The 24,833-nt window shown below is 42.9% G+C and overlaps 1 protein-coding gene across 16 annotated transcripts in view; it reads right to left on the reverse strand.

The window, feature by feature from the left end:
• Positions 1 to 24,833, reverse strand: part of DTNA (dystrobrevin alpha) — a 211,627-nt gene that overhangs the window by 162,596 nt on the left and 24,198 nt on the right. For 2 of the 16 annotated variants that reach the window (XM_066626650.1, XM_066626651.1), the window contains exon 2: positions 14,490 to 14,647. The exons of the other annotated variants lie outside the window; for them this stretch is intronic. The gene's annotated coding sequence lies outside the window, so the exon portion shown is untranslated. The remainder of the gene's footprint in view (positions 1 to 14,489; positions 14,648 to 24,833) is intronic. 16 annotated transcript variants of the gene reach the window in all.

Here is a 24,833-nt window from a genome sequence, read left to right on the forward strand (position 1 = left end):
CCAACTCAATGGGCAGCCAAACCTGTCTATCCAGGAGGTAAAGGGGTGAGATAAAGAGGCCAGTTGGGCTCTACTCCATATGGATTGGGTCCTAAGTGGTGTTTCCCCTTCACTTCAAAAGACAGTTGATAAAGCAGTGTCAGATTTTTATCTCATTCTATCATTAACAAGCCTGATTCACTTTTTGAATGAATACACAGTTTTGGTCTTATATTCAATTTACAACACCATGTTGTGTTGTTGTTCATGACTTACTTCTTAAGCTGTGACTTTCGAGATTAGGCCCTTAGAAACTAAAGTTGGGAGAAAGTTGGCTGAGATTCTTATACTTTGTTATAATGGACCTACGTAGCCTGCTCATTATTTGCGCTATGTTGAGTGTAACAAAAACAGTTCTGACTTCCAGCAAAGTCGATTTCTTCAAGCATCAATGGAAAGGCAACACAAAAGAGTGTCAGGTGTGCCTTTTGCCAAATCAATGGAGAGAAGGCTAGGAAACAAGATGGACATAGTGAGGGTGTGCCTGGTGGAACAACAAGCAAGATCCTTGTTCACTGAGGACAAAGAGCAAGGCTGTCCTGAATGTTTTGGTAGGGAAGGTCACACATGTCACAAGACTATCTGGTCTAGTCTGTGTTACAGTGGTGCCTCGCATAACGAATGCCTCGCGCACCGAAAAACTTGCAGAACGAAAGCATTTTGCTATTTTTGGTGACTTGCACAACGAATTTTTATGACCCATGCTTCTTTTTTTTATTGTCCTGGTTTGTTTTAAATCGCACAACCGTTAATACCCAGGATGCATTGTGCCTGGAGGTTTAAAAAGCCTCCCCAATGCAGCCTGGGCTCACTTCTCCACGTGCAGTTCCAGGGTTGACTTCCAGGAGCAACTGTGACCTGTGCTGTGGGTGAACCCTGTCTTTGGTCAACTGTTCTGAGCAGTTCTGAGCAGTTCACCAACTCCTTGGGGAACCTACTACCAGCAGTTAAGGTAAGTTTCTTTGAACTTTTCATAACTTTTGGGAAGTGGTGGCCAGCGTTTGAGGTACATTTTGGGGGGCCAGCTGGCCAGTTTTGGCCTGCTGTTTTGGGGAGATTAGGGGAGTTTTTCCAGCAGTTTGGGGAATCTGTGGAACTCATTTGCAACTGTTTTTCCAGACCAGGATTTAAGGAGCTTCTTCACAGGGACATCTCAAGCAGTGGAAAGGTAGGGAGCTTAGCTTCACCATGTGCATTTGTTCTCCTGTGTTGGGGGGGGGGGCTGTTATGCCACTTGTTTGTCCCGGGCAGGTTTGGCCAGGGGTGGGAAGGTGTGTATGAAGCAGATGTGAAGCACTGCCTTTTGTTTTTGCGAAACTAGCAACTGTGCTGACATGGGTCCCAAGAAGGCTGCTCCTGCAGAGGCCGGGAAGAGGACAAAGGAGAAGATTATGCTAGAAATGAAGAAGGAGATCAGCCGGAAGCATGACGGAGGCATGTGAGTGACAGACCTCGCCAGGGAGTATGGGAGGAATCCATCCACCATCAGGACCATCCTGAAGATGAGGGAGAAGATACTTGTGACAGATGTAGCCAAGGGAGTCACCAGGATCGTGAAGAACCGGCCAGCTGTTCTGGAGGAGGTGGAGAAGTTGCTGCTCATCTGGATGGAAGAGAAGCAGCGTGCAGGGGACACAGTGACTGAGGCTGTCATTTGTGAGAAGGCCAAAGCCTTGCACGCAGACCTCGTACAGCAAGAGCCACGAACCTCAGCCGAACCAGAAGTCTTCAAGGCAAGCAGAGGCTGGTTTGAAAGATTCAAAACCAGATCTGGAATCCACAGCATGGTCAGGCATGGAGAGGCTGCCAGTTCTGATGTTCCTGCGGCTGAGGACTTTGCCTCGGAGTTCCTGGAGGCAGAGGCTATGCAGGAGCAGGCCTCTTTGGAAGAGGAAGAAATGACAAGTGAGGAACAGCTGTCCTCCACGGAACTGAAGGACATCTGCCAACAGTGGAAAAATGTGCAGACTTATGCACAGCGGCACCACCCAGACAAGGCTCTGGCACATGACCTTGCAAACATGTTTGATACAAGGATCATGTCCTCTTTCAGAGGGGTGCTGAAAAGGCAGCTGAAGCAGCAGACCATGGAGAGGTTCTTCATGAAGAAGCAAAGAGTGGAAGAGGAACCTGCTGCTTCTACCAGTGGTGCCCAGTTGCCTTCTTCCTCCTCCTCGTCCTCCTAGAAGCCTTGAAGTCAAGCCTTGAAGCCTTCTCCCAGTTGTCCAACTTGTTAAGTTAAGTTAAAGCAGTGATGCTGAGACTTGGGGGACAGAGGGGTCTGTCTCCAGGTTGACTTTGGCTAACTGTAAACTGCTTCTGTCCTAGCTAGCCAGCCTGAGACCGTTCCCAGTTTGCCAGTGTCCCTGCCTACTCTACTGCGCCTTCTCTCAGTTGACCAGCATTCGTGCCATCCCCAGAGAGACCCTCCGCAGCTCTGGGAACGTAAAAGACTGCTGCTGTGATGTGGAGACAGCTCTGTCTGCCTCCAGTTTCCTGACTTAAAAGACTGGTCCTGTAGGTTGAGACACTTCAGCCTCACTTGGTAACCTTAAAATGTTTGTGTACAAGTGTCCCCTAGAGCCTTAGAGAGTCCTTTGGTGATTTTAAAAAGTTTCTGTATTGGTTTCTGTATGATGTCCCTGTTTACATGCCTTAAAAATGTACTTTCTGAAGAGTTTTGCACAGTCCAAGGACTGTTTGTGACTGTTTCTGTTCAGTTTCAGTGTTGAGCCTCAAGTCAGATGGTCCTGCCTCATTTTTGCTGATTTTTAAATGTTTTTCTGTCATGTTTAAAAAGTTGAAGTTTTGTGCTTGAAATTTTTGAAATCCTCTGTACAGTATGTATGCCTTTAAAGAGCACTTAATAAACACTTTGTAAACCAAATTTGACTTTGTTCTGACTTTTCTTGCCCATAGGAACGCATTAATTAAATTTCAATGCATTCCTATGGGAAAACACGCTTCGCAAAACGAAAAACTCGCATAACGAAAGGACTCGCGGAATGAATTAATTTCGTTATGCGAGGCACCACTGTACTTGCAACCACAGATGAAATGCATCTCTTATTAACCATCCATCACTTCATAATTAAAACAAATGTGGTTGGTCTGTGGAACTCCTTGCCACAGGATCTGGTGATGGCATCTGGCCTAGATGGCTTTAAAAGGGGATCGGACAAATTTCTGGAGAAAAAATCCACCACGGGTTACAAGACATGATGTGTATGTGCAACCTCCTGATTTTAGAAATGGGCTATGCCAGATGCAGGTTTCTTGTTGTCTGGTGTGCTCCCTGAGGCATTTGGTGGGCCACTGTGAGATACAGGAAGCTGGACTAGATGGGCCTATGGCCTGATCCAGCAGGGCTGTTCTTATGTTCAAGCATAGCTACTGATCTTTATTTTTAGACTATGGCTAGTTAGGGGAATTGGATTAGAGGAAAGGTGTTATAAACTTCCTCATTCCTGAATTACAGATATACTTCAGTAATGATGACATGACATAAATACAGTGTTCAGAATTCATATGCTCTGTTTTTTCTTGGACTTGTATTTACTTAAAAAAAACTTGCTCGTTTTTTAAAATAAGTGCAACAAGACAAAATATGTTTTTTGTAAACTAATTTAAGAGCACTTATAAATTATGCATTTAAATTGCTTAGGACCCAATCCTAAACTGGGCCAGCGCTGGAACTGAGCAAATGTGCCTGTTGGCACTGAGCCCAGCACTGGCTGGATACCGCCTGGAGATAGGAAAGAGCTAGGAACCGGGGGGGGGGCACGCTGGATCCGCTCCGTGGGATCATGAACTTCATTACGGACTGGAAGGTCCAACAAGGAGTCTTTCAAGTATGCACCGGAAAAATAGCAGGTGCAGACTTGAGAAGCCCCATTGCAGGGTGCCGCTGAATGCAGTAGTAGTCATTTTGGCAGCACTGCATCCTGTGGAGCCACTACCTTCAGGATTGGGCTGCCCACAGCCTGCTATTATTGTCTGTTTACATTTAGAGAAGTTCCCACTTTTAGTTTACAAATTTGTCGATCCTCTTGCTGTTCCCCAGACAAAAAATAGGGTAACAGGAAAGGCAGGGGTGTTACTAAGTTATATATATGTTAAAATTAGAAATGTTATTTTATAGTCCCCATTGCAGAAATGATGATTATGTTATGCATGCTTTCCATTTACCATAATTAACCATTCCTTATTGGCATACAGCACTGCTTATAGTGCCAAGTTACATTAATCTGATTTCGAAATACATTCAATATTTTCCATTAGTTTTATTATGCATTATTTCAGGGCCTGTTACAAGAAAAGCACTCAGTTCTTTAAAAAAAGAAAGAAAAAACTCTATAGCATGTTATGACCTCCAGTCCAAAAATAAAATACTGGAATGTGCCCAATGTGTGACAATTTAGCAAGCACTTTAACATAAATCTGAAGCATCAGCACTACACTATTATTAACAGCATTCAAGACATAGTTGCTAATGCAGAATAAAAGTGTACCAAAGTGTGTTTGCATGTTAAGTTTAAGCAGTAGTCACCACTTGAGCCTTCTACCTGTGTTCTGCTATTGAGTAATAGTTAGGGCTGGACTAAGCTAGTGTGGGGACTGTAGCATGAAGGGGCCCCTCTTGCTGCCCTCCCCACCCTGTTCCGCCCATCCTTCTTCTGAGCTGCAAAGGACTTATCTTCTCTGGCATGCACTGGTCTTCCACAGGCGCCAGAAGGCAGGCACAGGCCTTCCTGCTAGTGCCTCAAAATCTTCCACTGTTCCAGCGTGCTTTCTGGCACATTTACAAGCTCTGCTGGCACTGAGACACAACTGGATTGTGTGCACAGTGAAGTTAAAAACGAACAAAATTATTTATTTGTATCATGTTATTAATGACGACCGTAATGATTATGTACCATGCAGCTTCCCCCTCATGTAAACAACAGGGTTGCCAGATTGCGAGATGCCAATTTAACCAGAGACAGCTTACAAGTATTTAGTGCAGCGCCCGTGAAAATGCAGGACCCATAGCATATGCTATGCTACTATGATTAGATTAGCTACTACATAGATTAGCTACTATGCTAATCCAGCCCTGGCAATAGTTTGATGATCTCTGATGATTCCCCATGGTTGAGAATGAATGATTCTAGTTATCAAGTGAGCTCACTCAGAGTTTTGGCAAATTCAGAAACAAATTTGTAACATCTGACTGAATTTTCCAAGAACAGCAATATCACTGAACTAAAATGAAATCTGATACTTAAGACAGCAGATTATACTCTTTTCCTTACAAAAGGTGCACTCAGAATGCTTTCTTCTTTCTTAAGTAGATGAATCTTTCCAAAAGGATGCTCTTTCTGATATCTCATATTCCTTAGAAAAGCCGAAAACAACCGTTTTCATAAAGATAATAAACAGGGAGGAAAAATATATTACAAAATATAAGCCATTAATTAGTATACCAAATGTTACTTTTAAAAATGAGGTTACTGGAAAGCAGCAGATCATCTCTTCTTAGATATGTTTTGGAAATATGCATTTTAAATTTTTTTCATAAAAGTAAAATCTATTTTTGTAAAACAACAAAAGGAGTAACAATGAAATACAGAAGCGGAGCTGGGGGGGAGGGGTGCTGCAAGTATGGCACGCTCCACAATGGGCCATGTAAGTGGCCCCTCCCCCCTGGCGTCAGAGCCATTCAGGGCAGCAATGGTATGTTGCTGTCACTGCCCTGAATGGCTCCAATGCCGGGGGGAAGCAGCTTACACAGAGCATTGCGGAGCATGCTGTACTTACAGTGCCACCCCTCCTCTAGCTCCGCTTTGGATGAAATATATGAGCAAATGCTGGTCAGTGATGAAAATGTGCATTCTCATTATGTGCTCTCTTTGCATGTTCTCTTTGCAATGGAAATGAGTATGAGATGGTGCTGAAGACATCATGATAAACGTAATAATGTTCAATGTAAAAATACAGAGACTATGGGTGCAATCCTAACCCCTTATGCCAGTGCTTTCCAGCATTGGCATAGTGGTACCAATGGGATGTGTGCTGCATCCTACAGTTGGGTGTCACTCACAGAGGCCACCTCAAAGTAAGGGAGTGTTTGTTCCCTTACCTCAGAGCTGCATTCCCCTTATGCCAGTGCTGGAAAGCACTGATATAAGGGGTTAGGATTGCACCCTAAGATAATCAGAGTGGATGTAATCCAGACATAGTTAAGATCATTTACATTCTGCCCATTTACATTCTGCCCATTTCACTAGGAATGCTAATTACATACTTAATAATATCTTCCATTCAGTTCAATTCAGTGGGAATTAAATGTTTGGTTGGATCATGTCCAATATCAGAAAGTTCCTGTAATTCCTCTGGAGTTAGTCATTTTCATAAATAACTCCACGCACACATGTGAAATTCTTTCACTGAAAGTCATTGTCTTTCCTGTGTTTGTATAACTATTTCACCATGGGTGGTGAAAATGAGTAGAAACATTTCAGGAACTGTTCACCTTATGGAGACATTTCCCTGTAAACCACAGTTGAGTAATTCACCTCAATTTGCATACTATTCTACACCACTTGCAAAAAATACGTACCATCTCTGACTATGAATCTAGTAATCATTTCAAAACCATTACAACCATAAGTGACTTCTGCGATAGTTGTACTCTAATTATTGGAAAACAGAAGCCTGTAAAATTGATCATTTTTTAAAAAACTAGCTTCCTTGAAAGGCGCTCCAAAGTTTAATTACCCATATTTCTAGGAGGTTGTCTCTGGCATTCAGCTGCCCATTTTCACAGACAAAATTCAATATTGTGTTCATCCAACTTCAGCTTCCAAGTCAATGCATATTGTTATGCTTCTTTATTTCTTGCAAGGGAAAAAACCAAACTCACAACCATCAGTCAAATTCATCATAAGTAATTATTATAGCGGCAGCGACAGCAACAACAAAATACAAGTAGCAATGATAAAAAGGCTCCAAAACGCCACATTCCTGCAATTTCTTTATTAGAACCAACCAAAAGATGTAAAATCTTTTGCAAGTTTTTTTTTCAGTTCTAAGGAATGGTTGCATGTTAAGAAAAACTGCAATCAGAATTCTGAGAAGCGTTAACCAAACATTTTGCTATATATCTTGTCATAAGTTGACTCCTCATTGTCCTTTCCATGTCCCTCCCACATCACACCCCATCTCCCCATTTTGGCCTCTCCGCTGGCAGAGTGCATCAGTGTCTCAGTAATGTCCGACTTATGCTGGTGCGGCACTGTTCTGACATTGCGCCGGAGTCTGTGATGCATCTGTCAGCTGGAGGACTTCTGCATTGGCAGGGCTGTCATTGTACTGGCATTATTATTATTAACTGTATTTATATACCACTTTTCAACTAAAAGTTCCCAAAGCGGTTTACAGGAAAAAAAAATCAAATAACTAATGGCTCCCTGTCCCAAAAGGGCTCACAATCTAAAAAGATACAAAAAGAACACCAGCAGACAGCCACTAGAAAAGACACTGCTGGAGTGCATAGCAGCACGCTGAAGTATCTCAAGGACAGAATCGGAACTTTATAATCAATCAACAGTATTCATATACCGCTTTTCAATGAAAAATTCACAAAGCAGTTTACAGAGAAAAATCAAATAACTAATGGCTAACTTTAATCACCTTGGGTTTTCCTTAAATTTGATCCTTATTCTGGATTTGCCTTCACGCACCAAGTAACACATGGGCAAAGTAATGAAGCCATACAGTTGTGAATCTCAAGCAAGTAAAACAGTTTAATTTTAACTAGAAAAGGACATCAATAGAGCTTTGATGTCAGGACACAAATGAAGTTTTTCCTTGTCATATCAGACAGAACCCTGGCATCCTTGCCCATTTTGCTTTCCTATCCTCTGCAGTGGTCATTAGGAAATCTCCTCTGTTTCTGAAAATATGCGAATGAGATGAGAAAGCATCACAGCACCAAACAACCATGACTAACAGGAATATGACAGATCATTCAACTATGGTGGGAAAATGTGTAATGAAACAGATCAGGAGGCTTGTCTTTAAAGAAGCCGTCACAAGAAGGTTGCAATGCCCTAAATATGCACCAGATCCATGAATATTTTTACATAAGAGCTAGTAGTAAAAAAAGAGCACTTAAAATGCATTTAACTCTGCAGCAATAATGTACCGTAGGCTTTATAAGGCTTCTTATAAATTGGCCCATAATAATTGCTCTAAAACTCTTGTACGTTTCGTAAAATCTATAGACTTTAAGGTGCAATCAAAGATGTTGGTTTCAATCTAAAAAGCCTTAATTGCTTGGGCCAACATGGATTTCTTCTTTGTCCTGTGTTACAGAGACAGACTAAAAATGTCTTTTGAGTGTATGATCTCTGTGCCAAGTCGAAGCAGCACAGTAGAGAGACATCCTCACTGGCTGCACCCACAAGAGTATATTATTCACTCTTACGCTTTGAAACAGAGTAGATTAGAATGCTAGAGCTGCAATCATATATATACAGGTGAATGTCGCTTAGTGACACTCCAACCAGCGACGGCCACCGCTGGTCCCTATTCCCCCTCCCTAAGCATCCAAAGCCGAGGGACGCTGCGCTCTCCTTGGCTCAGGGGCTTTTCTGAGCCGAAAAGGCATGACTTCTGTTCTCCTTGGGAATTGGAAGTGATGTTTTTTCACCTTATAAGGCATTTGGAGGCCCTTGAAGCCTCCAAATGCCTTATAAGGCAAAAAACGTCATTTCCGGTTCCCATTGGGAAACTGGAAATCGGGTCTTTTCACCCATTTTGGCTATTCTGAGGCTTGCACAGGCAGCACACAGATGTGCGCTGCCTCTGCAGGGCTCAGAAAAGCCCCCGGAGGCAAGGGGAATGCAGTTCCCCTTGGCTTCAGAGGCTTCACAACCTCAAGCATTGCTTGACAAAGGGGGCATGGGAATGCATCCTTGTCATTAAGTGACGCATGACTGTAATTTAAACCACTGTTTCTCAAACTGTGAGTTGTAGTGGTAGTGTAGCAGCATGCACAAAATGGCTGCCAAAAAAGTGCTGCATGTTCCATCGGCAGCCATTTTATGACAGTGGAAGTCACTTCCACTGTCATAATGGGCTCCACACAACAGCTCAATCTTCATTAGGACTGGGCTGTTACATCAGGATGTAGTTGAGGGAGAGTGGGGGGAGCAGAGCTTGAGCAGTTCTCTTCAGCAATATCATTAATAGAAGCACTAAGGTGCTGCCTTTGAAACAAAAAAACAACAACAACTTTATAGCCAAAAAGAAGCATAAGTTCAGAAGGGGGCAAACTGGGCAATATGTGTAGGAGCATGTTAATATTTAGGCTATTGGGTTTCCCAAGGGCTATCTGAGAAATAGTATGCAACTGATGTTACATTCAGGCTACAGTCTTATGCACGTTTACCCAGGAGTAAGTCCTATTGAATACATAGGGACTTATTTCTGAGTAAACATATAGACTAACACCCTAATTGTCCAATCCTAAGGAGCCAATCCACTGGCCATGTGCTGCCAAAACACCAACAGAGCACCTGCAGGGAGGCTGCAGTGGCCCTGCGCACAGAGGCATTTCAGGACTGACCCACTGACCAGGATACATTGGTGGGGGAGCTGGGGCAGGGGAAAGAAGGAATGGGGAAAGAGAGAGCAGAGGGTCAGGGTTGTTGTAAAACTATTACAACTCACTCCAAGAGTTTGAAATGAGTTTGGGATGAAATGAACCAGTGTATGAAGTGTAAAAAAGACTCAAAGCAGAAATAAGTGGCAGGAGGAACATTTTAATTAAGACATTTAAAGTTAACTGTTTTTGTTAAAGTCTTAATGGAGTGTGGATATGAGGGATGTCATAACAAGCCCTTACACTTTAAAATTTAGCACACCCCAACTGGTCTGGGTATATCTCTTTCCAAAGTAATATTCAAACACTCCTCTTCAGAGGCATTACTAGGGTTTTAATCAAAAGCTCATTGCGTCACCCCCCATCGTGGAGCTCCTCCTGTACCAGAACATAAAATGTCATATGCACAGCCTAAATGCAGTGGGATCACTAGGATTGATTAACCCCCCAATAACTTTTTTTTTTTTGCCAACTTGATGACACTCATGCAACTGAATAAGAGTTCTAGTATTAGTTCTGAGACATGGAAATGAGAACTGACTCACGCTAACACATTATTGGTTCCCTACTGTGTCATAATATTCACTCTCTGAATAATCAGTCTCATTGGTTAGTTTTGAGTTAAGAAAATCCACTTTTTCTTACATTTGTTTGCATTTTCCTTTTCTGGTTCTTTGGCTATAACTTTTGATATAACACAGATATTTCAGCATGGTTTGTTTAATTGCATTCTGAATTAAATTACCCATCAAATGATATATCACACAATTGTATTATATGAAAATACCAAGATTTTCACAATTTTGGCAAGTAGTGGTATCACCCCCTTGAGGTGTCACCCAGTGCGATTCACCCCCTCTGCACCCCCTAGTAATGCCACTGTTTCTCTTGTAGCACTCAGAAAGCATAGCAATGAGCATTCTAACCACAGGATACTTTTGGAGTGACAAAGCAATGAAGACCTCAGCTAAGCAACAAATTATGGAAAGAAAGGTAAGGTTTCATAAATTCAGGAAAAACAGAACATAAATTCAGTCATATAAGAGAATAAAAGGAACATGAAGTGCAATCTCATAATACACTGTCCTTGCTTATATTTTGAAGGCTAAAACCAGAAGAGAAGATGCTTGAAATTATGGAATAAATTGTTATCAACACAGAGTTTAGAAACAAATCTCTCTCCCAGGATTTAGGATTTTAATGACACAAATGACACACTGCTGTTTTCCACAGAAAGAACAGGAACTGAATACATCACTTGTTAGCAAACGTGGCTATTTTATAGGTATAATATTTTACTCAGAGTGGTAGAGGAACAGTTCAAACAATGCTTACTCATCCATTGGACCTCATTCAATGTGCCTGCATATGGAGCAAATGCATCCTGGTCCCTTCCCACACATCTAGGGGGATTAGGAGCATTTTTCTTCAATTGCTTATCAGCACACATACACAAATGGTTCAAACAATCCTCCCCTCCTCCTGTGATAAAAGAAAAATGCTCCAAATTCCTCTGCACTAGAGAGTAGTAGGACAGGATGTGCCTATTTCTTTTACAATCCAGGGCCTTTTGGACAGATAACTTCCATCCAAACCAGGCCACAATATTCTATGAGATAACCAATCAGAACACCTCTTTGAAGGTTTTACACTGCAATGGCTAACATGCAGATGAAATGGATAGGAAGTTATATAGTAAATCTAATTTCAAGATTTCAACAAGTAGTCCAGTCTTCTGGAATGCTCTGAATATCTGATTGATAATATGAGATAAATAGTTGTTGGTTGTTTCTCAGTAGATACCCCCTAGACCAGGGGTGCTCACACTTTTTTGGCTCGAAAGCTACTTTGAAACCCAGCAAGGCCCAGAAATCTACCAGAGATTTTTTACAATGTTCACGCCATCATAACATATAACATTTATGTGTACAATGTATGTTGGTGTACCTTGCATAACCGCATGAGCCAATATTGCACAACACAACATAATTAACTATACACATTTTTTGTAATTACTTGAGTTTACTTTAATGACTTGCACTGAAGTGAATCAGCCAAGGATGCATAGCCCAGACAGTAGCTGCTGACAGCCAGCTTCAAGCACACTTCCAAATGTTCATTAGTCATGATGGACCGGTACTTGGACTTAATGATCTTCATGTAGGAAAAGGCTGACTCACATAAATAAGTGGAGCCCTTCCTGCCTCAGATGCTCTTATATCCCTGAGGGCCCTATTGCCTTCAAGTGGCTGCAGCTGTGCAGCACACTCTGCTGGATGCCCAGGCCTTACCCTTAAAGGGGCCACTGCTGACACCACATCTACCTCCTCACCAGATCTTCCTCGATTCCAATACAAGTGGGGGGGGGGAGCAGATCTCTATACAGACCAGTGCAAAAACAAGGGAAAGGTGTGGGGGAGGAAATATCTCTATATAGACATCACAGCAAGACCAGTGCAAAACCCCTTGCACACAGAACCAACAGATGGAAGTTGGTGGGGGGGCAAATCTCCATACATACCAGTGCAAAAACAGGGGAAAGGTAAGTCATCCCCAGGAGATGACTCCCCAGGCTCACTCCCAGGGATGCGTGGACAGGAGAGAAGCCTGCCAGTGGCTCCTCTCCAGGTCTACTCACGAGTCACCCCAGTAGAGTCAACGGGGCTCACCCCCAGGGATGCGTGGACAGGAGCTCACTCCCAGGCCGGGGCTCACTCCCAGGAATGCTTCACTCCCAGGGATGCATGGATGGGAGAGAAGCCTGCGATCTACTCATTTTGCCTGGTGATCGACTGGTAGATCAGGATCGACTTATTGAGCACCCCTGCCCTAGACCTAACTGGGCCTGCAATTTCTCAATCATTTGAGTTAGATACATGTTTGCATCCATTATGGATACAGGCATTTAAGACAAATACAATCTTTGCCAATTCAAAGAAGCATATTCCTGTATCTTAGAGTCCAATTCTATCCAGCTTTCCAATGCTGATGCAGCTATGCCAATTGGGCATGCACTGCATCCTGTGGTGGGAGGGCAGTTAGGGAGTCCTCAATGCAAGCGAATGTTTGTTCTCTTACCTTGGGGCTACATTGGTGTTGGAAGTTTGGATAAGATTGGACCCTTAATTATACAGTGTACAACTTTGCATTGCTTGAGTATGCAGCCCAAAATGTTTTTAATGGACACATAGGATGCCAGGATTCAGTGCAGCAGAGAGAGACAATCTGCTCTGGGAGCTTCAGATACTGTTTGAATATATAAGGGCCTTCTGTGAACCTACCTTCCTCTACATCTACAAAATGGCTAGTTGTCGGAACATGACTGAAGGAAACCAGGAACCTAAATACATATTCCCTCTACCAACTGCTCCACTATATAAATAAAGGAGATTAGAGAATGATAGTCACTGTGATAGGCTTGGATTTTATTGTCAAAATATAAATGACCAAAAACAAAGCAGAGCATCATCTATCAAACCCAGCTCTTTTCCCCCATGTTCTCCAGCCTACTCATTCACTAAGAAAGCTTTCACACTTCTTGATTCTAGACACAAAGGGGCAAAGGCAGTTATGAAGATACACTGCTAATAGAAATCAGGGAGAAATCTATGGCTCTCACAGATCCTCACACAGAACTGATAAGCTGCACTCTAGTAATTGAGCAATAAATCAGATGAGCCACAAAGCAGGCCTTTTCTCCTTTCGTTATGTACCCTAAATACAAATGCAAAAAGCATCAACCCTTGTGGTTCATGGTGCACAGCCTCCAACCCTCAGAATATAAAATGAAAAGTTGGCATAGTTTTAGTAAGAAATACTGGTCAAATCTAACTGTAGCTAAATAGGAACTAAAAGCTGGGAACTTAGGACTCAAACCTGAGTCCTGTGCCGGCCAGACATCACATGGAGCTCTGCTCCACCAGATCCTGCACTCTGTGTCAGGCCTTCTGACCCGACATGGAATCTCTCAAGTCTGCACCAGCAAAATAGCCAGCACAGAGGAGCCCCATTGTCCCCTTCCCCCAAGAAGACCTTTGATGGCTGCCATGGTGCTGCAGGACACAGCAATAGCCGCTTTGGCACCGCTGCACATGGCTTCCCTTATTAAAATGACAGCAGCTTCTGAAGACAGATTTGTCATTCACTATGGGAAATGGCATTATCTGGTGATGGAATGTATGGATTTTTGTAGTGTGATGTTATTTTATGGGCTGCCTTTGATGGTTACAGTTGTTAAACATTTGTACAATATATTGAAAGATGAAATATAACTAAGCCTGAAAGATGACTCCAAGGTGCATTTGAGGGGGAAATTAGGGGCTACTAGTGGTGTATGTGCACCATTTTCCCCAGGATGCCCTTTGGAATTATGTCACGATGTTGCATTGCTCTGAGGAAACTAAATGGCAGCCAGCCAAGAGGAGTATCAGTGAGTTTTACTTGTCCATCATAATTCAAACCTTCCTTGAAAACAGCGAAAATGGCTTTCCCATTTTCACTGCTTCTGAATGGGCTAGTGCTAGCAAATATGGAATGGCATTTAATTTTAGATCTACTATAAATCATATAAAGAAACAAACACATTGTTATGATGCATAAAAGCACCTCAGTATTTCAACATCCAGGTGTGTCACACCTAATTGTAGATTAGTTTTTCTAGTTTCATAGCATAGAAGACTAGAGTATGGTATCACTGTCACACTCCAATGAACACAGAATGACCACTGCCATGCACCAACTGTGATAATCCAAAGAGTGACACTGGGAATGAACCAGTCACACCTCCATGAACTGAACTTACCCCTGGATCACATGTTAAATGTACAACCATGTATGCTCTCAATACTTGTAGATTTCTGCTACAACCAGGAGGGTTGGGGGAGGTTCTAGGCACCACTTCACGCTTTTCTCCCAGATTGGGGCTTGCCTGTTAGCTGGCAGTCCTCAAAGCTGGGTTACCTGCAGAGAGGCAAGAGGAAGCATCTTAGACTCGCATCCCCTTTCCAGTCTCTCTCTCTCTCTCTCTCTCTCTCACACACACACACACACACACACAAAACTGCCTGGAGAAGTTCACCTTAAAAAGGTGAAAGGCATTTACTCTCTCTAGCTTAAAGAATTAGTAGGTTGTTTATTCAAAATAAGGGGAAGGTTTGTGGAAATTTTAAAAAAAATGAAATGAAAGAATACAAACAGAAAATTTCTACACTTGAGATGAGAGGCAAAGTTCCAAAGAAAAATGAACCAGTTTCTAACTAAACATTCAGTGCAACCCTAGATAAACTAGTGCCTTTGTGACTTCACCTACACCAGTAACAACTATTGTCTTTGACCTCTTCTCTTTCCTTACGTATTGGTTGCTAGGTATACAAACAGATGAAGGTGGAAAGTGGCATAATGGCCAGTGGCATAGCTAGAGGGGATGCAAAGCACTTTGCAGGGAGCCTCACTGCAGCATGCAAGTGGCCCTTCCCTTTGGAACCATTCCAGGTGGTGGGAGCAAAACAGGGGTGAATGACAGCACCTGGAATTGCTCCGGAGGGGAGGGGCCATTTGCATGCTGTGGTGAGGCTCCCTGCAAGACTTAGCACTTTGCACTCCTTCTAGCTATGCCACTGGTAATGGCTGCTTCTATCACAAAAAGCCTGTGATTCTTCTGACACAGGGGAAATTATCCCTATTCCTTATGCAGTTCCTAGAAGCGAGAGCATCTCAGAGGGCCCTCTTCCACCCAAAAACTTGCAGAGTCCACAAAAAAGGACTACCTTCCCATCCCTCTCAGCTTCAAGATATTTCACCTTGTTCAAATCAGTGAAGTGATCCTATAGGAGGTGACACACTGTGCTCAGACATCTGACATTACTATAGAAAGAAATCCCACTGTATACATTGGTACATTCACATTGGTACGTTTCATTTGCAAGAGCACAAATGTAAAATGTTAGGGCTCACATAAACTTGAAGCAGTTCACTTCATTTGGGATTAGGTGGGCACTATCCTGCAATTCAAGGACAATGTCCCTGGGATGCTGTGAGTTCATGTTTTCCTTGGGGGTTTGGCTCTTGGCTGGTTGAGGGGCATTCTTGAGTTAGCTGAAATAAGTTTACTGTGAAGGTTTTTTTTTTCCTGCAGTGCACCTGAGATAATCTGAGTTTATTATCACCCAAGAAGCGTTTACTACTAGTTCTCCTGTAGTCACAATCATTTTTAGAACTAGTGTACACAAGAGAGAGCAATGGGAAACCCATCTCTGATACATTCAAGACGCGCTGACAAAAATCACACACTCACCTACACAAAGCAAAAACAGCCACACTTGCAGCAATCCACACAACTTAATGGAGCTTGGATACTGCCTCATATTGTAGCTTGACAGACAAGTATGGTGCTGAGAATTATTTCCCTTCACTTTGTCTAATGAGGGCTGAAAATAATTGGTATGAATTCTTGCATAAACTGCACACAGACATGAATCATAAATTATTCATGACCTATAATATGATTATTTACTGTCCTTGTGTATGGAAGCAATCCATATTACGGCGGCACAGTTCACCTCATCATAAATTTCAAAATGGAAGAGACAGTTCTTTGGATACTATTTTAGCTGCCTAACAAGCACAGAGGGATCTGTAATTTCCTTGTCTTGGTTGCCCTAACATGGGCAAATCTAAGATTGGCTGCTGATAACAAACCTGCACTACCCATAGTTTCCATCCATCCCACAATTATGAGCAAGATGGGAATTTGGATGCATGGGAACAGCTGGAATAGAAGTTTCCTTATTTCTTACTATTTTGTCCCATTTTTACCTGACATTAGTGGGTGTATCTCAAAAGTAGGGACAGAAAGAAAATGAAATAAAAGGCCTGTGGCTGAGCTCCCAATTTCTATAGGATTCAAGAAGAGTCTAAGTGCCAATGTAGTCCAGACAAATAGCTCTATTTATTTTTGAGTCAATACAATCTGAATGCACAAGGTGGGGGGGGGGAGGCTAATCTTATGAGAATAAAATATTGTTAAGCACTCCTTATACATATATTTGTGTACTATTTAGGTTTATACTCTCCACGATTTCTGTACAGAGTTCTCACCTATCAAATGTTTATGCCTAATAAAGGTTTTGTTGACTGACTGTTGACTGTTAAGCACTTTGCAAATTAGAGGTCCCATGTAACCACAATTGCAAACACCACCAGCCACACACAGCCAGAGTCAAAATTTTAATTTAAGAAACACTCTTAATTCCTGGCTGGCTCTGTGTAGTGCTAGTGTACTGAGAGAAGGGTGAAATAAATCACATTCATCATGATAGATGGAGCTGTAATTATATGAAACAAAAGGACAGTTCTCTAAACTATAAGGAACATTTATTAATCCTACACAGGACTTAAGATGAATGCATCGGAACAATTTTGCTTGAACGGCTTCTTTATGATAGTACGAGGAAGGCCTGAACTGATGGACAATTATAGACTTCATGATGGACTTTGGGGGTGGGGGAACGACTTGGTTTAGAAAAGTGATTCCCCCTCCTCTTCCCCCTCCCCTCACATCTGATTATGCAAAATAAGCAGAAGTGTTGATTTTGCAAATGATACATCAAGACATTTCCTTGCTCTTGGGCCTTGTCTGTTCCTCACAATGTTTGCATAGCTGTGTGCATTGACACTTCATTGCACATGCCCTTTTATGTACAATATTGTGACTCAACACACTTAATAGATAAAAAAAAAAGAGCTGAGAGTTACCACCTTGCTATTCAGTGCTGATCTCACAGGGCTTTTGTCTGATTCTTATTGTCCCTGTTAAAAACAAGCCTTCACATGTTTCCAGGAGAGTGACTGTCTTCCACGTCTGAGTCTCTGCTTTGCCCTTTCCCCGGTGCTGTACCCTAAAACAATCTGACAGACTGAAACACAATTGCTCTCACAAGCACAATGGTTCATTATGTATGTTGTTTTGAAAACAGCTTCCAGAGCTTCAAGTATGTCGGCAAAAGCAGGAGAAAAGAATGTTGATGCCATTACAAGGTCAGCTTTTCAGAGACGGTGGGCAGCAGCTGCTGGCATGCTGCCAAGCTGTTGCCATAGCAAACATGGCCGCTCGTAGACAATTATTTCGCTGCCTTGACAATACCAAGTCTTCAGCAAAGTCAGAAGGCAGGAATTACTCACTCATGTGCCTCAGATGCCACGTGCAACCTACAGAGATGTATTTTTACTAACAGTGTAAGGAAGAGCTGAAGAAACGTGCCTCAAATGACTGAAAAACACAAGAGTTCCGCATTATGTATAAGAAGTCTGTACTCTGCAAGGATCGTGGCCAGATTTCTGGCTACTGCTGGAAGCTCCTCCCACGGCTGCTCCAAATGGTGGTGGAAGCAATGCAGCGCCCACTGTCCAGCATTCCATTGCATATGTCAGTTTGCTTGCTCTCTGCTGGAATCTTGCGATCTTCCTGTCCCAAGTTTTGCATGTCAAGATGTCCAAGTGTCTCATTCTCAAAGCTTTTCTTATTATCAGGTGCCTTTGGCTGTTCATATACCAAATCACACTTTCCTGTGGTTCTTTCAACCCTAATTCTATTATTCTGCAGGTTGGGGGAAAACTTAAAGCTGGTGTTGATGCAGTAAGATATATGATTATAAATTCTTAATTTTACTTTCTATATGAACCTCTTGCAACTCTTTTTTTTTAAGTTGCAGAGCCCAATACATGTGTAACCAAAAGTACAACCAGTCTCTTCAACACAGATGAAAGCATATGAGGAAAGCAAGGGGTCAGTACACAGCCAGATGCTCACTACCCCCTTCCTGAGTTGCCTCAACCAGCAGAGGAAGGTAAGTGGAGCTGAAAGGTCATTGGAAGTGTGAGCAGGAAGCCCAAGTTCCAAGAAAGCACAATGCAGAATATGGGAGAATGCCTTTATTGCAGTGATTCCCAAATTTGCCTGGGTCATGACACACACACACCCCCCAGCCTCTTCCTCCCTGCTGAACCAGGCACTGCCATCTTGTGAAATCTCACAAGATCCATGGTGGCTGTGGTTGGGAGACCAGATAGAAAGGACCACCGGGGACGTTCCTCTGCGCCCCAATGATTGATCCGTGACACCTTAAGGCAGTGGTTTTCAAACTCTCTTGGAGAGTTTGAGCTGCTCTAAGTTCTTGCGGGGGTGGGGGGAAGGCAGTGGCGCGATCCCCAGGATTGCGCTGCTCAGGGGGGGCGCTGCTGCAGGGGCTTGGCTGCACGTACCTGAGCCTCCTGCAGCCTCCACTTCCGCTTTAGCAGAGGCTGGGGCGATTGCTCTGCTTTCACTTTCAAAGCTGCAGGGAGTCCTGCAGGAGGTCGAGCAGGGCTCCCTGCACCCCCCCCCCCAGGCTGCAGGAGGCTCAGGTATGTGCAGCCAAACCCCTGCACTCCCCTAAGCCCTCCTTCCTGCCTCCATGCTGCCCCCGCCCCTTAAAGTGAAAGTGGACAGGGCCCACAGGCTGGAGCATCGCAATGTCCCAGTTTGAAAAGCCCTGCCTTAAGGCATTGTGACACACACTTTAGGAACCCCTCTTTTATTGTTTACATGGAACAGAAGTTGTGGTGGGACTCTTAACTCATAATTTTCAGACTTCTGGGTGAATGAATGATTTTGTAAGGCCATCACTCTTCTCTTAAACTGAAGGTGTTTAAATTCTGAAACAATAAGGCACTTCCTGTTTCTTCCAGCGAGGGGGGCACTGGGGGTGAAATCAAAGACAAGCATGTTGCGTCTTGTAGCTTAACCATGAAGAGGAAGAGGCAGCCCAGGCTCTATTCAGTTCAGGACAGGGAAGAGTTGGTTAGAATTCCATTTCTTGGCTAGTGTTTGTTTCCTTCTTTCTTCGGTAGGGTCCAAATAAACATATTCAGCTTTCTCTTGAGAACAGGAAAACAATATAAGAAATTCCCTTCCTGATACAGCAGTTCTTGCTAGTCACATGCTTCTAAAAACAAATGCAAAGTATCTCATTAGGTAATTATAGATACAGTAGTAGGGTGGCAGATGTGGGAGAGCAAAGGTCTCCCACTCAGCTTTCACTGAGGCTCGGTTAAGTCTGGTTTGAGATAAACTCTTGACTCCTCCAAACCTCCCTCTTTAATTGAATGCAGTTGTACAACAAATTTTCATTGGGCTACATGACCTTGAGATTCAACTAGACTACTACCAGCTGTATTGTTTTAATTCCCAATACAGGGAACTGCTTACATCTATTGGGGGTTTATCCTCAGTTACACTTAAAGTGTATTTTAAAAACCCTTTCACTACTTCATTTGGCACAACTTCAGAAGCAGAGAAAGAAATATCTTCTTCTACATCCAGAATCCAGACCAATAGTAAGTAAGAATGTCTGTACAATTTTTATTCTCTTGTTCTATCCTTAATTGCAATTTGGTTGCTGAAGTAGCAATCCTACTGTTAGCAGTAATTACCTGTAAATGCTAATGCTGCAAAAGAACATCAAGGTCACCTCATAGGTAACAACTTGAAACAAAAAGGTGTCACTTATCAACGTGGCATGTATGCTGACCCACATTTCAGGCAGACTGGTAAGCTCTCTCACTTTGACCAAGAAAAACATTTTAGGGTTAATCTCCCTCACTCTTTGAAATCAGATCTCCAAATTCTGTCTTTCTTATGGTCTCTTTTACCTTCACTGACATTTCCTAATCAATGGTATTGACAATTAAACTGTCCAAGATTGCAGTCCAATGAATCAAAGCAAATCACTCTGCAAAACAACTCAGTGCTTCGTCAGCTAATTAGCTAGTCTTGTTTAACATAGCTCTGCCTCTCTGAAAGTTATCAGTCTTCTGCCAAACAACACTTATCAATCTAAAATTTTGCCCTTCTGGTGATCTGGTGAAGCCACTGTAGCCAACTGTGCCAGTTTGGGAGAAGATGAAAAGCACACAGGCAATGCACCTGACTTTCCCATGCACCTTCATCTACTTTCTGAGGTGGCTGTCACAGACACAGCACCTCTGCACAGACAGTCCAAGGAAGGGTCGTTGCCAGGGCTTTTTTTGTAATGGAACGCACCGGAACGTTCCACCTTTTCCCCCCTTTTTTCCCTCCTCTCTGCCCCCACCTTTTTCCCCATGCCTGCACCACCCCGCCCCCTTTTTTCCCCCTCCTCCTTGCCCCCACCTTTTTTCCCCTGCCTGCACCACCCCGCTCTGCACTGCTGGCTAGGGAGGGATTCGAACCTCCAACCTTGTGCTCCACAGCCCAGCACTCTCTCCATTGGGCTATAGGAAAGCCTATTGTCAAAGTGTTCAGAACTAATATATAAGGACTTCAGCCCAGCTGGTGGCTATCAGTGCCTCAAGTATTAGTTCCAAACACTTTTGGAACTCTCAAAAAAGGCTCTTTTTTGACCTTTTTTTTTTTTTTTAAGTTCCAGTTAGGACTTAACCCACAGTTAAGCTCCTGGAGTGAGCCCCCTGCTGGAGGCTGTGGGTTAAGTCCTACCTGGGACTTTAAAAAAAAAAAAAAGTTCAAAAAAGAGCCTGCCTGGGACTGAACTTTGAGGAGTTTTGCAGCCTCAACTGGCCCCCCTTTTGGCAACTAGCAACCAACCTTTATATTTTGCAGCCATGGAGCACCTTCCCACCTTAAAAAAAAAAAAAATTATTCCTCAGTGGGATTTGAACCCCTAGCCTCTGGCTCCACAGACCTACAGTTTAACCACTGAGCCACCAGAGCTCTTAGGCTCAAAGTGTTTGGAACTAACACTTGAGGCACTGATGGCCACCAGCTGGGCGCAAGACCTTATATATTTGTTCTGAACACTTTAACTACTGTATAGGCTTTCCTATAGCCCAATGGAGAGAGTTTCCTATAGCCCAATGGAGCACCTCCCCACCTAAAAAAAATGGGGTGTTTCACTCCAGCTGTGGCAGGAGTGCTTTTGCTATCAGGGAGCTCACACGGGATGGTGTGTGTGTGTGTGTGTGTGTGTGTGTGTGTGTGTGTGTGTGTGTGTGTGCGCGCGCGCGTGTGCGCATGTATAAAAAATGGTTTAAAAATAAATAAATAAATAAATAAAAAGTTGTGAGTTGCTGCACCTATTTTTTTTTTTACAAAAAAAGCACTGGTTGTTGCTGTCATCAGAAACAGAAAAAACCCCCAAAAGATTCCCTCCTTTCCTTCCTCCCATATGGAAAGAGCCCAATTACCAGAATTCTCTCAACATGGAGACCAGTTGCTAAAGGAATGACCAAGGAAACAAGTGGCCTAGTGAACTTCACCTCCTCTGCCCTTAGGAATGCTAAACTTTTAGAGTAAGTCAAATGCAATTTGCAAAAGAGTCAGGGGTAGTAGCCTTCTTTTCTGCTCTGGATGAAACATGGCAGTGGGTTTCAAGAATAAAAATAGCTCAACAAAAGGGAAAAATATAAAAAGAAAAATTAGGCAATGTTCAACAAGAGAGCACTAGAAATTGCCAGAGTCAGATCTTGAAATTAGAAGCAAATGAAATAAAATCCTTATGCCAGCTACCTAGACCTAGCTAGATTTATGTACTTAGTTGTACAGATCGACCCTTGTCATGCAAGGGCTTGTGACTTGCAGATTTGACTGAACATGAATTACAAGGCCAAGTTAATATAATAATAATAATATACAGTATTTATATACCGCCTTTCTTGGTCTTTATTCAAGACTTTATTCAAGGCGGTTTACACAGGCAGGCTTATTAAATCCACGCAGGGATTTTTTTACAAATTGAAAGAAGGTTCTCTCTTTCAAGAACCACCACATTCAAGGTGTTACACTCCAATCTGGTTTAACATTCTGGCCTCCATCCTCCCACGCTCCGAGCAGATGGAACAGCTCAGCTGCAGCTTGCCAGCTGCTTCAAGGTCGCATGGTGCCGGTGGCCTCGAACTGGCGACCTTGTGGATGTTAATCTTCAGGCAAATGGAGGCTCTACCCTCTAGACCAGACCTCCTGCCTCAGAGGTCTGTTGAAAGGCCTCAGAGGACACACTTCCAGTTGTGTCCAGAATGTCTTCTGGGGTGTGGGGGGGGGGGGCTTTGCTTGACCTCCCCGCATCATAGCAGGCCTACCAGAGCCTTCTGATTTTCCCATAAGTGCCTTTTACAAGGCTCCGGCAGGCCTTCTGAGTTGCAGGGCATTTTGCGCAAGGCCTCCCCACACCTCAGGACACCTCTGAACACTTCCAGTCATGTCCAGAGAGAATTGACCATGGATTTAATTATCCACGGGTGATCTGGGAATGGATCCCCCATGGCTACTGAGGACCAACCGCAGTGGTTTCCCTCGGGGTCTAGAAGGGCATGGTATGAATGTTTAGGTGCTGGAACAAAATGCACACACACCCAAATTCAGCCATTTGTGATTGCAGAGGCCAACATATTTTAAGTGAGACAGAACTGTAGTAATCTGCAGAGTATGTACAAGGAATTAGCAGGACTCAGAACAAAAAGATATTTAAGCAAAAGAGGATTACTCTGAAAAGTGGTAGAATATCTCCATGCTCCTGAAGAAGCTTTGTAATGGAGATTTTAAAAACTGTTTATATACAGGCCCCTGTCCTATGAAGGATGTAAATATTGGATTCCTACACTGAGCAGCTATCATTCATTCTAGAAGTGGCATTTTACAGATTAATTACCCTCACATTAGCTCAAATCTGCATAGACATTCATTACAACTAGACCAGGGGTGCTCAAACTTTCAACTTTAGGGATGCTGGACCTTTAACAAGTGTATAGAAGAGAGAATTGCAGCAGGTGCAACTTGTCATCCCACAGATGATAAGCTACACCTGCTGAAATTCTCTCTTCTATACACTTGTTAAAGGTCCAGCATCCCTAAAGTTGAAAGTTTGAGCACCCCTGAACTAGACAATGAATGCGAACTTACTATTTGATGAGATGAACAAATGCTGATTTGGCACCATTTGCACCCTCTGGTGATACATTCCCACCAATAAACAAACCACAAGGTACTTGATTCATACCTAGAATCCCTTCTGCTTTACTGGAAGTCCTGTACCTTTAAGAGTCACGTGACAGGCTGTTATCCAGCTCGTATGCCTCTTCCAAGTCTCATTCCAAGAAAAGCTGCATCTTCTGAATTTCTGCCTGTTCATGCAGCTCTCTTCACATAGAAGAAGAGAAATCAAGGGGGAAAGTGCATGGGAAAATCTGTTTCATAGATCTGCTCTATCACATACTTTTACTCTGGTTTGCTCAAGTCTATACTCACAAAATCAGTGTAGGAATTAGAACCTGCATTTCAGTCAACAGACATTGACAGAGTTATTGCAAACCCTGACTCACAAGTTCAATTGCAAGTGCATTAAAGTGCAATTATTCTGTGCTAGGTGGTTTGGCCTGATGAACTGAGCACAAGGTTTTTACGTACTTCTGCTCAGGAAAGGCACCGGTAAGAAAGGTATGTGTACATGTGTGTGCAATACAATTACAATTCCTTCCAAAAAGGAAAAAAAGTGTTAATTTCTATGGGAAGACACAGCCTATGCTATCTTTCACCTTTTGTTCAATTAGAGCTTTTACTGTTCATTTCCTACGGACTTTGAAGCTTTGGTTGAAACCTCAGTGGGATGGTTGAAGCCTCAGTGGGAAGCCTCAGTGGGATGGCACCTAGAAGTCTAATTGAAACCCCAAAATATAGTTGCAGTACATGGTTGGCAAGTGCTGAGGCTCATTAGGCAGAAAGGACTACTTGATGCCTTCGAAATCTGCAATAAATAAGATCAATACTAGTCCTCAAACTGCATCTTGCCTGGCCCTGAATCTTAAAGCTAATCCTTGTTAAAAATATTTCAAAATGTTGTTTAAAATATTTTAAATTTGTTTAACTGTGAGAAATTCAGAGAATAAGGCAGCTTGCTGGGATGATAATATACTTTTATATTTGCCATTTATAGCAAATTCATCATGGAACAGTACAAAGTAAAACTCTGGCAGACCAGTATTACTGTGAAGTGTTCAGGCCAAATACATTTTATACCCATATTAGGCCACAGAACAAGTTTAGAGCTGGATTCAACAGCTCGCCTGTTTGTAACACTGAAGAAGTGTGTTTACAGTACAAGCATAATCCACAGTGATTTTG

Source organism: Tiliqua scincoides, chromosome 4 (genome assembly GCF_035046505.1).
Source record: "Tiliqua scincoides isolate rTilSci1 chromosome 4, rTilSci1.hap2, whole genome shotgun sequence".
Taxonomy (NCBI): domain Eukaryota; kingdom Metazoa; phylum Chordata; class Lepidosauria; order Squamata; family Scincidae; genus Tiliqua; species Tiliqua scincoides.